Source organism: Myxine glutinosa, chromosome 14, assembly GCF_964187855.1.
Source record: "Myxine glutinosa chromosome 14, kmMyxGlut1.1, whole genome shotgun sequence".
In the NCBI taxonomy this organism is placed as follows: domain Eukaryota; kingdom Metazoa; phylum Chordata; class Myxini; order Myxiniformes; family Myxinidae; genus Myxine; species Myxine glutinosa.
In genome coordinates this window covers 44,967,801-44,982,193 of record NC_136274.1, presented here as the reverse complement: position 1 = coordinate 44,982,193, position 14,393 = coordinate 44,967,801, and the positions used below count along the sequence as shown (strand labels likewise).

General features: G+C 42.7%; 1 long non-coding RNA gene across 1 annotated transcript in view; it reads right to left on the bottom strand.

Moving 5' to 3' along the window:
* The window catches only part of LOC144888858 (uncharacterized), a 419,197-nt gene that overhangs the window by 270,984 nt on the left and 133,820 nt on the right, over positions 1-14,393 (bottom strand). The window lies entirely within an intron of this gene.

Below are 14,393 nucleotides of genomic sequence, written 5' to 3'. Positions count from 1 at the left end.
TAAAAACACCTCACAGCCACGAAATTAAAAGCACCTCACACCCACGAAATTAAAAACACCTCACAGCCACGATATTAAAAACACCTCACAGCCACGAAATTAAAAACACCTCACAGCCACGAAATTAAAAACACATCACAGCCACGAAATTACAAACACCTCACAGCCACAAAATTAAAAACACCTCACAGCCACGAAATTAAAAACACCTCACAGCCACGAAATTAAAAACACCTCACAGCCACGAAATTAAAAACACCTCACAGCAACGAAATTAAAAACACTTCACAGCCACGAAATTAAAAACACTTCACAGCCACGAAATTAAAAACACCTCACAGCCACGACATTAAAAACACCTCACAACCACGAAATTAAAAACACTTCATAGCCACGAAAGTAAAAACACATCACAGCCACGAAATTAAAAACACCTCACAGCCACGAAATTAAAAACACCTCACAGCCACGAAATTAAAAACACCTCACAGCCACGAAATTAAAAACACCTCACAGCCACGAAATTAAAAACACATCACAGCCACGAAATTACAAACACCTCACAGCCACAAAATTAAAAACACCTCACAGCCACGAAATTAAAAACACCTCACAGCCACGAAATTAAAAACACCTCACAGCCACGAAATTAAAAACACATCACAGCCACGAAATTAAAAACACCTCACAGCCACGAAATTAAAAACACCTCACAGCCACGAAATTAAAAACACCTCACAGCCACGAAATTAAAAACACATCACAGCCACGAAATTAAAAACACATCACAGCCACAAAATTACAAACACCTCACAGCCACGAAATTAAAAACACCTCACAGCCACGAAATTAAAAACACCTCACACCCACATCATTTAAAAATACCTCACCACCATATAATTCAAAATACCTCACCACCACATAATTCAAAATACCTCACCACCACATAATTCAAAACCACCACCACGTTATTAAAAACACTTCACAACCACGGAAACAAAAGTTTCAGGGAGTAGTTCAGTGACAACAGACACTGCCCAGATATGTAGATATTTAGATAAATGACTGTACCTGAGTTGCTGTTTTGGCATGGTTTACACCAATCATAATTCAAACAATCATAATGCACAAATGTATTAGTAATATACGTGATATTACGTTTTATAAACAATTGAAGTTGAAAACTTGTGTTGAAAAAAAACTTTTTTTCCCAAAACAATTCCCCCCCCAAAAAAAAAAATTAGAAAATTTTCAAAACAAATACCCTTAGGGCATACCGACGGGAGAGATCGGTGGATACCAGAAGGTTGGTATGATTTTGCAAAAGTTTGAATGAGTAGTTCAGTGACAAGACAAGACAAGACAGACACTGCACAGATATATATAGTGAAAAAGGGTATCAGGACAACTTCACACGTACCTTTAACCCACGCTGTCACGAAAGCGGGGACTGAACCTCGCACAAGCCATGCTTGATCGAGTACGCCCGAGCGGTATGCGTACCACGTGACTCGTGCCATTACTTTTATGGAACTCGATTAGAGCGGTTCTATTCGTACCATGCGAAGCCAATGGATGGAAGGGACGAGAACGGTCAAATCAAAGGAATAACACAATTTATTATTATTTACAATGATCACGATGAAGGAAAGGGGACACAGAGCAGAAGCTTAATCGATCTTAACTTATCACTCACGCACAGGTGGAGAAGAAGGGAAGAAGTTTGCGCGCCAGGCGCGCTTTGCCATCGGTCGCTCCGGGCAGCTCGCCAGGCGTAGCCCTCGGATGTTCACGGCACGTATGCAGGCGAAGGCAGGCAGGAGGAGATCGCGCGTCTGTGGCCCGGCACGGGTCGTCCTCTCGAGCGCAATTAATACAGCGCAGAGCGCAGGGCACGGGGCACGGGGAAAGTTTGTGTACAATCTCGATCGCCGCAATTCAATGCCCTCGTTCCACGGTGCGTTCTCGTGCGTGCTCAAGCTCAACCCAACTACACCCACTCTCACAGGGAATTTGAATTCGTCTCACAGGGAACTGTAACTCAGCACTTGAACGCACGATACTCTCAAGCTCTCATCTGAGGTGCACACGACTCTGACTGATAACTGAGGACTGAGGTGGGGGGGGGGGGGGGGGCTCGGAGCAGGGTTATATGGCTCCGCCCGGCCCTACTCGATTGTTACAAACCTCGCCTCTGGTCGTCGTGGTTTTGCCATTCCCCTCGAGCCCTGATTGGCGGCTCGTTCTTACCGGCCACTCCTCCTGCAGCGCCTCCCTTCGGCCTCGGTAGACTTGTTCAGGCCTGCCACGTGGCATGCTATCGCCAAAAGAACCGCCCTACGCACGGGCCTGCTCAACGCAAAACTAAACACAGGAAAGGACTACGCTTACATTTGCTAAGAAATAACTGAACTATCGCGAAGCTTCATGTTGTGGTGCATCTACCTACGAGGGGGAATTTAACCTTTATTCTAAAACCACAACAATATATATATATATATATATATATATACAGACTTGGCATTTAATATGGAATTATTTTTTTTTCTTGACTTGGGTTTACTTTCTCAACTCAGTATATCAATCTGATGAGTTTCTTTTACACTTTGGTGATTTATTTATTAAAAGAACCATGTCACTGATTGTCTGTCGCAGCAAGGAGTCAGCAACAGGATTATATCACAGGTGGCGTGGCAAAATGTACGGACAGGTGCATTTGATGATTGGCTTCACAGTCGGGTATACAAGGGTTGTTGCATTCTGTATTAGTGGAAAACAACTGCTGCACGTCTCCAAAAGTTATTGCCGCTTCCCCAGGAGATGGTCCGTCAACTCGACAATGCTGTTTGTCATTGAGTGGTGGCTTTACGAAATTATGGCATGAAACAGCGTGCTATTGCTCAGCAGTATGGCATCACTCAAGGTCAGGTGTCAAAGATCCTGAAACGAAATGCTCAGAGGGGTGTCCCTACTCCAATACCGAGGCCAGGACGTCCCCGCAGAACCACAAGGAGGGACGATCGCCAGCTGCACCGGTTAGTCCGCAATGGCCGTACCAAGTCAGCTAATCGGCTTAGGGCTGAGTGGCAGCAACTGACAAATGTGCCTGTATCCAGAAGGCTAGTCAACCAACGACTGGTTCAAGCAGGCTATCGTGCCAGGCGTCCCGTGAGAAAGCCATGCCTGACCAGACAACACCGCCAGCGCCGATTGCAGTGGGCCAGAGAGCATCGTCAATGGCAGCCAGGACACTGGAATCACGTGATCTTCAGTGACGAGTCTAGATTTCTGGTCTATCGTCAAGATGGCCGCGTCCGAGTGCGCAGACAGTGCATGAAGCCTACAACAAAGATTGTATAGTGCCAAGAGTCCAAGCTGGAGGTGGTGGAGTGACCGTTTGGGCTGCTTTTCAAGCAGGGGGCAAAACTGACCTGGTTGTTCTGAATGGAAACCTGAACCAGATCAAGTACAGGGCCATTCTGGAAGAAACATTGCTTCCATTTGCTCGTGCAGCCTTTCGAGGAAACTTTGTCTTCCAAGATGACAATGCACGGCCTCATCGTGCTCACATCATCCAACACTTTCTTGCTGACCATGGTGTAGAGCATATGGAGTGGCCTGCCATGTCCCCGGATATGAATCCGATAGAGAACTTGTGGGCAGAATTAACGCATCAAATTGACCACTTGGACCAGCAGCCGACCTCTGTGCGTGAATTGCAGCAGGTTTTTGTCACTGCATGGCAAGCGATTCCTGTCCAAACCTTGGCAAATCTCGTGAACAGCATGCCTCGACGTGTACGTGCTCTCCTGAATTCTCGTGGGGGGTTACACGAAGTACTGAACTGTAATTTTACTGTCCGTAATCCCAGTCGTAATTTAGCTTTTGTTTTTGTTAAAAAAAATTTTGGCTAATGTGCAACATAAAGAGATACTTCTGGAAAACGTACAGACGTTTAACACAGTACTGTCCATGAATTGAGTTTGATATCAGTTTACATCACTTTCAAGGATCAATTTATTTGTTTCGAAATGTCAAATGTGGTTTTTGTTTCTTTTAAAGGTCACATTAACAAAATCTAGAATAATTTCAACATAATTCCAATGAACTTTTGGTTCTAAGACATCTTGAAAAGTAAGTTCACCCCCACAAAAAAAATATTCCATATTAAATGCCAAGTCTGTATATATATATATATATATATATATATATATATATATATATATATATATATATATATATATATATATATATATACATATACTAGTATAAAGCCCGTCAAAAATGACGGGTTGGAACAGTTTATTTGACGGTGCAGCCACGTGAGCGTGCCAAAGTCTGAAGCCTGGGCCTAGTGTCAGGTGTGCTTTTATCTTCTATATTTATTAGATATCCTACAGACGTAAGTGAACACTCGGTTTACTCTGCGCACTTTGCACGTCACGTTCAGCGAATGTCACCTGCCTGTGCCTTGTATTTATTGTGATAAAAAAAAAAAAAACGCTTCCATACACCATACACCAACCTTGGGGCTCGGTTTGCAAGCCACCATCTACAATTCCAATGTAAGAGACATAATTACTCTTCTTTTGGGTCTTCAGAGTCCTCAGGGTCTTTTGGGTCCTCTGGTTCATTTGGAACTTTTGGGTGTTCAAGTGCTTTTGCATCCTTGGGATCTTTTGGGTCTTTTGTGTCCTCTGGGAAATTTGGGTCCTCAGGGTCTTTTGGGTAATTTGAGTCTTTTGGGTCCTCTGGATATTCGGAGTCCTCGGTTCTTTTTTGATCATCTGGGTCTTTGGGATATTTTGGGTCTTTGGGGTATTTTGGGTCTTTGGGGTCCACTGCACCCTCAGGGTCTTTAAGGGTCTTTTTCGTGTTTTTTTTTTGTTTTTTTTATACTGAATCGAGGCTCGTGAAAGAGCTTACATTTATTTCACAAACAAATCAACCAGACAAACAAAATATATAAAAAGAGGGAGCGGAAGACAAGATGGGGAGAGAAGGGGAAGCACACAAACACAACATTTGAGAGCAGGGAGAAGTGTGGGAGGGAGAGGGCTTCAGCGAATTTCACCTCCCTACGCCGTGTATTTATTGTAATAAATAAATAAAAACCGCTTCTGTACACTGACCGTGAGGCTCGCTTTGCAAGCCACCGTCTACAATTCCAATGTAAGAGACATAATTACACTTCTTTTGGGTCTTCAGGGTCCTAAAGGTCTTTTGGGTCCTCTGGTTAATTTGGGTCTTTTGGGTGCTCAAGCTCTTTTGCATCGTTGGAATCTTCTGGTTCATTTGGGTCTTCATGGTATTTTAGGTCATTTGGGTCTTTTGGGTCCTCTGTATCTTTGGGGTCCTTGGGTCTTTTCAGTCATCGAGGTATTTTGGGTCTTTGGGATAACTTGGGTCTTTGGGTTCCACTGGGTCCTCAGGGTCTTTTGGGTCTTTTTGGGGTGTTGGATCGTTTGGTTCTGTGGTTCATTAAGGGTCTTCAGGGTATTTTGGGTTTTCAGGGACTTTTTGGTCTTCTGGGTCTTTTCGATATTTTTGGGGGTCTTTGGGATATGTTTTGGGTCTCTGGGGTCTTCGTGGTCTTTTTGGTGTTTTGGGGTCTTTGGTGTATTTTGAGTCTTTGGGGTATTTTGGGTCTTCGTTATCTTTTGGGGTTTTTGGGTCTTTTGGGTCTTGGTGGTCTTTTGGGTCTTTAAGGGTCTTGAGGTCTTTTCAGTGTTTTGGGTCTTTGGGGTCTTTATGGGTTTTTAATGGTCGTGGGGTCTTTTCAGTGTTTTGGGTCTTCAGTGTTTTTATGGGACTTTGGGGAATTTTGTGTCTTCAGGGCATTTTGGGTTTTTGTTGTCTTTTGGGTCTTTAAGGGTCTTGTGGTCTTTGGAGTATTTTGGGTCTTTTCGATATTTAAGGGTCTTTGGGGTCTTTTGGGTCGTTGGGGTATTTTGGGTCTTCTGGATATTTAAGGGTCTTTGGGGTTTTTTGGGGGTCTTCAGGGTCTTTTTGGCGTTTGTGGTCTTTTGGGTATTTAAGGGTCTTTGGGGGTATTTTGTATCTTTGTGGTCTTTTGGGTCTTTAAGGGTATTTGGTGTATTTTGGGTCTTTGGGGTCTTTAAGGGTCTTGGGTTCTCCTCAGTATTTTGGGTCTTCGGGGTCTTTATGGGTCTTTGGGGAATTTGGGGTCTTCCGTGTCTTTTGGGTTTTTGTGGTATTTTGGGTATTTAAGAGTCTTCAGGCTCTTTTGGGTATTCAGGGTGTTTTGTGTGTTTGGGGTCAATTGGGTTTTCAATGACTTTTCTGTCTTTTGGGTCTTCAGGATATTTTGGGTCTTCAGAGTCATTGGGGTCTTCTGGGTCCTTGGGGGCTTCTAGGTCTTCATGGTCTTTTGTGTCTTTAACAGTCTACAGGGTATTTTGGGTCTTCAAGTATTTTGGGTCTTCAGGGTCTTCTGGGTCCTTGAGGTCTTAGGGTCTTTTTGGGTATTTGGGGTCCATTGGGTCATTAGGATCTTTGGCATATTTTGGGTATTTGGGGTATTTTGGGTGTTTCGGGGTACATTGGGTCTTTTGGGGCTTTTGGGTCTTCAGAGTCCTTGGGGTCTTCTGGGTCCTTGGAGTCTTCTAGGTCTTCATTATCTTTTGTGTCTTTAACAGTCTACATGGTATTTTGGGTCTTTGGGGTCCATTGGGTCTCTGGGGTCTTCTGGGTGCTTGGGGTCTTTTGGGTCCTCAGAGTGTTTTAGGTCTTTTAACCGGTGGACACACAATCATGTTCAAAGATTGCCCCTTAAATCCCCCCACTCAAATCCCTCCTAAAGCACGACTCAACGCCTTTAAACCCTAGCCTTATGAAGGGGGACAGACACACACACACACACACACACACACTGTGTTTTATATGGTAGTCTATCAGGAGTACCCAGCGTTGCGGGCGGGGGGTAGGGGGTGGAGGGTTGGGAGGAGGCAGGAGAGGGAGGGGTGAGGAAGGGAGTGGGGGGTGTGGGGGAGTGGGGGGAGTGGGGGGAGTGGGGGGTGTGGGGGAGTGGGGGGAGTGGGGGGAGTGGGGGGAGTGGCACACCTCAGTGACGCCGAGAGGGCATTCACGGAGGTGCAGTCAAAATGGTTCGTTATTTTAACACTACCTTTAGATCCTGAGATCTGAGTGGTTGTCTCGATAAAAGCGCAGGTGTTACCGTCACTCCATGAACACTTGAATATTCGTGGTACGAGATCAGAGGGTAATTGTCCTTTAATTAGGGAATTTCACAAATGCACCTGACCTGCTTGAACGAAATGAGAGGTGCTTGTGTGAAAATAGGGCACTTTCAGGATCGTTCTGTAACAGCTTGAAGTTGCTCTGGATTATGTTCTTGACTCAAAGGTTAATTGTATTGCAAGTCGATGTGAATGGAATTCTTTCTTCAGTTTTTCTTTTCAGAAGGTTTTAAAGCAGAAGCAGTTACAGGGAAAGTTGTGTTACGGGGACGCTCCAGTGCATAGGCCCATATGGAGGCGGGACATGGATGGCATGTTTGGTACAGAACTTGCACATCTCATTCGATTTGGTTTGAAGTCGGAATTTTCGCTCCAGAGATGGTGAAGCCTCAGGAATTGGGAGTATGGAAGGCATCTTTAACGTTGGAGGATGAATGTAGAAGGTAGCTGTGTTAATTTGTAGGTTTGTAATGGACGGTAGTGGCAAGCCCATTGTCTTTTTTTTTTCTTTTTTTTGTATACTGAATCGAGGCTCGTGAAAGAGCTAACATTTATTTCACAAACAAATCAACCGGACAAACAAAATATATAAAAAGGTGTTTAAGTGTTTTTGAGTGTTGAGTATTTTGAGTTAAAAGGTGTCTTTGAGTGAAACATTAATGTCGAGAAAGGTGTCAGAAATAATTTAACTCTAATTTTCATGTCCTCATCAACGAAACCTCTTGTTTTAGTTGCGGCATTCTCTGTCTTTCGGGGAGGAACCTGTTCCACTTCATAGATAAATTCAACTCATTGATAACCTGGGCAATGTCATTTATTAAAGACTAGCTTATCATTGTGATGGCCAAGCCAGGTTGTTATCTGGGTACAGCACACCTCAGTGACAAATAGGGCATAGGTCTTGCCTTGTACTGCTGGCCTAGAGAAGATCAAATGCTGGATCATGGAGCATAATGTATAACCCATATAGATCACTTATTTCAAGAGGTCAAGCGGATTTGTTAAATGGCTTTAGTGTTGGATCAATTGGTTGCCACACTAAAACATCATTGTCCTACAATTACCTCCGCCACCGAAGGTGGAGGGAGGTTATTCACCTCTGACTGTTTGTGTTTGTTTGTTATTTGTGAGCAGGATATCTCAAAAAGTTGTGGATGTATTCAGACGAAACTTAGTGGAGAGGTTCGGTGTGTGATAAGCACGAATTGATTCGATTTCGTTGAACACCCGGATCTGCGTTTAAGTGATTCTTCACCATTAAGAGATATGGCCAAAAATGATATATAGGACAATATTTCAAAAAGTTATGGACGAGTTATGACTAAACTTGGTGGCTGAGTTGGGTAGGTGACAGTTGGGTAGGTATTTTTGGGTCTTCAGGGTCTTTGGGTCTTCGGGGTCTTTTGGGTCTTCAGTGTCTTCAGGGTCTTTGCAGTCTTCAGGGGCTTTTGGGTCTTAAGGGTCTTTTTGTTCCTCTGGGTCTTTAAGGGTCCTTGGGTCTTCAGGGTCTTTTGGGTCTTCGGGGTCTTCAGTGTCTTCAGGGTCTTCAGGGTCTTTGCGGTCTTCAGGGGCTTTTGGGTCTTAAGGGTCTTTTTGTTCCTCTGGGTCTTTAAGGGTCCTTGGGTCTTCAGGGTCTTTTGGGTCTTTAAGGGTATTTTGGGTCTTGGTGTTCTTAAGGATCTTGGGGGAATTAAAGGGTCGTCAAAGGTCTGAGGGGTCTCAGTAGTCTAAACATAATTAATAAGAGGGTTAATTAAGAGGGTGTTATTTTTAATTGAAGAAGAAGAAGACGTTTTTGTCGCATATAAGCATAACGACATAACCATATACGTTTGCTCTATTATAATAAGATAAGAAGAAGGTGAAGGAGCTGGGGCTCCCACGTCGATCGGAAGAATGGACGCGACAAAAAGCTGGAATTCATCCGAGTTGCTTTAATCAAACCAAACACTCAGGCACTCTGAAAAGCCCGTTTATCGGGCAGCAATATATATACATATTATCCCGGAGCGTTTGCCCAGGAAAGGCGAGAGGGGGCGTGGCCCAGCGTCCTGGCTGCGGCCTGGCAAGTTGAGGGTGAGCCTGCCCGGGCGTCCCGACCGAGGCCTGGCAAGTTGAGCGCGGGCCTGCCCGGGCGTCCTGGACGAGCCCGGCATGGTGATCGCTCCGCGTCCTTGATAGGTGCAAGGCGATTGTGAAAACCCAGCGGTAGCCGCTACAAAGGCAACTTAATAATTTGGTCAAAAGGTCAAAAAGTCAAAGGTCAGCATCACATAAGATCGTCAATTTTCATCCGATTGACCTGAAATTTTAAGCATTTGCATATTGGGTCTCTGAATGGGTTCACCAATCAAAGTCTACAGGCCAATTTGTTTTTTTAGATTAAAAGGTTAAAGGTAAAGATTGTGTAAAATCTCCATTTTTCACCTGAGTGACCTGAAATGTAAAGAATTTGCATATTCGGTCACTGAATTGGTTCACTAATCAAAAGGTAGTAGTCTAATGTTTTGGGGTTTTTTTAATGAAAAGGATAAAGGGTTAAGGCTGCATACAATCATCAATTTTCATTTTCTATTTTTGTAAAACTGTTTTCGTTAATTTTGAGCATACGGAAAAGGAAGAAGAAGACGTATGATTACAAACAGACACGGACGTGCTTTGCATTTTCAGATGCTTTCTAGTTTCCAAATGCTGCTCGCCCTTGCTACTTTTGAACTTCCCTCATAAGTTAGAAACTGATACTCTCAATAACATAAATAAATACTTATAAGCTTGATATCGAAGAAGTCATTTGGCTCATCATGCCTTCGTATCCTCATGCAATCATCAATTGACCCAACTTAACCCATCTACTTTTAATATTATAAACAACATATATATTTACTTACCAGAATATTTTTTAGTATACTGTACTTATGAGAATGTTTTAGTACACTGTACTTTCCAGAATATTTTTAGTATATGGTACTTACCAGAATATTTTTAGTACACTGTGCTTACCAGAATATTTTTAGTACACTGTGCTTACCAGAATATTCTTAGTACACTGTACTTACCAGAATGTTTTTAGTACAATGTACTTACCAGAATGTTTTTTTTAGTACAATGTACTTACCAGAATGTTTTTTAGTACACTGTACTTACCAGAATATTTTTAGTACAATGTACTTACCAGAATGTTTTTTTTAGTACAATGTACTTACCAGAATGTTTTTTAGTACACTGTACTTACCAGAATATTTTTAGTACACTGTGCTTACCAGAATGTTTTTAGTACAATGTACTTACCAGAATGTTTTTTTTAGTACAATGTACTTACCAGAATGTTTTTTAGTACACTGTACTTACCAGAATATTTTTAGTACACTGTACTTAAGAGAATATTTTTAGTACACTGTACTTACCAGAATGTTTTTTTAGTACACTGTACTTACCAGAATGTTTTTTTTAGTACACTGTACTTACCAGAATATTTTTAGTACACTGTGCTTCCCAAATATTTTTAGTATTCTGTACTTACCAGAATATTTTTAGTACACTGAACTTACCAGAATGTTTTTAGTACACTATGCTTACCAGAATATTTTTAGTATTCTGTACTTACGAGAATATTTTAGTACACGTACTTACCAGAATGTTTTTTTTGGTACACTGTACTTACCAGAATGTTTTTTTAGTACACTGTACTTACCAGAATATTTTTAGTACACTGTACTTACCAGAATATTTTTAGTATTCTGTACTTACCAGAATATTTTTTGGTACACTGTACTTACAAGAATGTTTTTAGTAAACTGTACTCACCAGAATGTTTCTTAGTAAACTGTAGTCACCAGAATGTTTTTTAGTACACTGTACTTACCAGAATGTTTTAGTACACTGTACTTACGAGATTGTTTTTTTTAGCACACTACTTACCAGAGACACAATATAAGACCATTTACTTCTCCGGGAGAGGCGTCTTATACCTGATGCAACGCTCAATCAATTCGAGCACCATTTTGAGTGTAATAAGTTCAACCCAATTGGGAATTGAACTCAAGCAGACTGCTCAACTGTGACCAAGCTCCTGAATTGGAAATGATAGAGTGGAGCAGAATGTAAATTGGCACAGACTCCCTATCAGCATGTGATAAGATGTTAATTAATGCAATGACAACCTGCCCTTAATATAACGCTCAAGTTTACATTCATCTGTTCACTCTCATATCTCACAAACTCATTACTTCAAAAGTATCACTTATTGTGGTGACGATGCCAAGAAATATATGTTTCTAATTGAAATTAGCAATGCAAATACCAAATCTATCCTCCACGAAACTGACACTTCCAAACTTGTCAACACTGCATATTCCAAAATGAGATTGAGTGTCACTCTGCTGCATGTTATGTGATGGAGATGTGACGATCAAAAGTGAAAGAAGAAGTTCTCATCGACTAAAGAAGTATCCAAAGAGTTCTCGATTCTGATCTAGTCCTAGCTTTTTAACTTAGGCCATGGTGCCATCATCCTGTTAGGTGCTTAGATGGATGAGATGCTCCAAGAGAACTGAAGGCTATGATTGTACTGGCTCTTTGCCAAGTGGTGCACGATGCTATGTTTGGCTCTGCCATGGTTTGCTGAATCCATTAACGGCTTTGCCACTTTCACTTTCTCATGACCAAAATGACAGCCAATCTCTGATACCCTTCGCCCTTACTCAGGTTCTTCTGGAAATGACAGTTCTGCTGCTTTGTCAAATTGTTTCACCCTCTTCATTAACACCAACACCTGCAATATCTTATCCAAGTTCTGCTGTTTGAATGGCTGCTGGTGTAAAACATTACAGTACAGTACAATCTCAACCACTTCATCAAGGATTTATTTTAAAATGTGACACGATGCTGCATTCACAAGGAGGAGGATTTAAAGTTGCTTTTCCGTTTTACTATTTATTTAAGTATAAACTATAAACATTGTTGATGGGTTGGCAGGATGGCCTAGAGGGACGCACATTCGCTTCTGAGTTATCTAGCCTGGGTTCAAATCCCAACCCCGCTATATAATCCCAAACTTCCATCCCGGTGCTTCTACATGTCAGCTTCACATGTCAGGATGATTCGTCAATGTGTGTGCAGTCCCTCGGATGGACGCTAAACTGGGTGTCCCGTCGGCTGGAATTATTTTGGGGACGTTACAAATCCCATGGTGTACTTCATGAAGAGTATGCGAGCTATCTCAAGAAGTATAAAAATTTGTGAAAATACGACGGGTAAAACCCAGCAATGACTAGTCACGGGATGGTATGGGTTTTGGTAGGACGTAGAGCCGTACAACTACATCATTCCGCTGACAAACGGAATAAATGGAGGCAACAACAATTACTAATCCCATGATTGCTCGGCTTGAAGCACCATCCACCGGAATTGTGTGACGTCTTTCAGCAAGGTAAATGCTTTAAGAAAAGTCTGCTTTTGACTGTTCGACCGAACAGAATAAACAGAGTTGAAAGTAAATGTGGATGCCGTAAGCAGAATTGTAAGACGTTATTAATTATGCCTACAAGGTTTGATGACGATACATGAAATGGACATTATATATATATATATATATATATATATATATATATATATATATATATATATATATATATATATATATATATATATTGTAACGGTTTTGAGAAGTGTAACGAATTTGAGAAGTGTAACGGTTTTTGGGAAGTGTAACAATTTTGGAGGAAGTGTAACGAATGTGAAAAGTATGGTTTTGTTATGTGTAACACCCTCGTAATGTAAATAATGGTCGCAGCCGTCCTCCTAGTTAATTCCATGAAACTTACACACAGGCCACGATATATCTTTTTAAATAGTTTATTTCCTTATTCTATGTAGGTTAAATATGTGTTTCCCACTAGATTGACTCTGCATTGTATCAAACGAAATAAGCGTAGGCCCTTTCAATTTCCCCAATCATCTCCGCTCTCCAAAGTTCCTTTCAAAAGCGGTGCGAGTGGTGTTCAATCTCGCAAGCCGCCATTGCCCATGTGCTAATCTCGGAGAAGAGGGGGGTAGGAGCCGCCAACTCACAGGCGTGGCACGTCGTCATGATCAAAGGGGGAAATCGGACAGCCCTAACAGCCAATCAGCACCGCGGTTAGCGACACGGTAGGCGTGCCCTCGCAGCCGGCGGCTTGATTCCGCCCGGAGTAATAAAAGGGACTGGAAGGGACTGCTTCAAGAGATGAGCGAAGAGGTGACATACGAGAGGAGCGGTGAGCGGTGAGATGCGAGACGCTCCAAGCCAAAGAGGAGAGGTACTCGGAGAGGAAACCAGCTAAGGAGAGACGCGCTGAAAGGAGGGAGACGGCTCCACCAGAAGGAGAGGAGCAGGTGTGCCCGAGCCAGCATGTGACGTCTAGAGCATCGGCAGCGGATACGCGACGGAGGGTTTTCCCGCCAAAAACGCGAGGAATTGAGAGCTGCTGCCTCCGACCCTGCCTCCCTCTCCAGCAATCCACCTCAAGCCCTACCTGCCTGCAATATCCCCCGTGTAAGTGTGAACGTCGTCTGTCCTAATCGTTGTCCTGCGGTTAAGTAAATTGAATAGAATAAGCTAACGATGCACTGTGTGACTGCTTCTTCCATCCATTGCTGTAAATAATTTTGGTCGCTCTTTCTTTTTGCTTGTGTGTGTATAATAAATCTGTTCTTCCTCCGTACTCTGTCTTCTTCTCTTTTTCCTTCTCTTTCGGTCGCTTTAGAGGTTTCCCGATTGAATATCTGTGGTGCGATCTGGTCAACGTCGGGTGGAATCGGGCCAATTGGGGATCCTGTAACGGTCGCGGTTGGACCATCCGCTCGGCCCATCATACCATCTAAACCGCGATCTGTAACAATTGGTTGTCAGGAGTTGGGATTCGAACCTGGGACTAAATTTATTTAGCCCAAATTTTGGACACCAATTGTGTTAGTACTGTAACAATTGGTGTCTGGGAGTGAGATTCGAGGCCCGAACCAAAATTTTTTTTAAACGTGTAGAAAAAAAAAATTTGGTCAAAATTACGAGCTGCGAAATTGTTTTGTTTTATAAAACCCGAATTTTGAGATCGCGCCATGGACAATCAAGGCGATCGGATGTCGGTGGGGGAGATAGACGGGTTAGGGCTAACCCAGGACTTAGGGGAAGAAAGG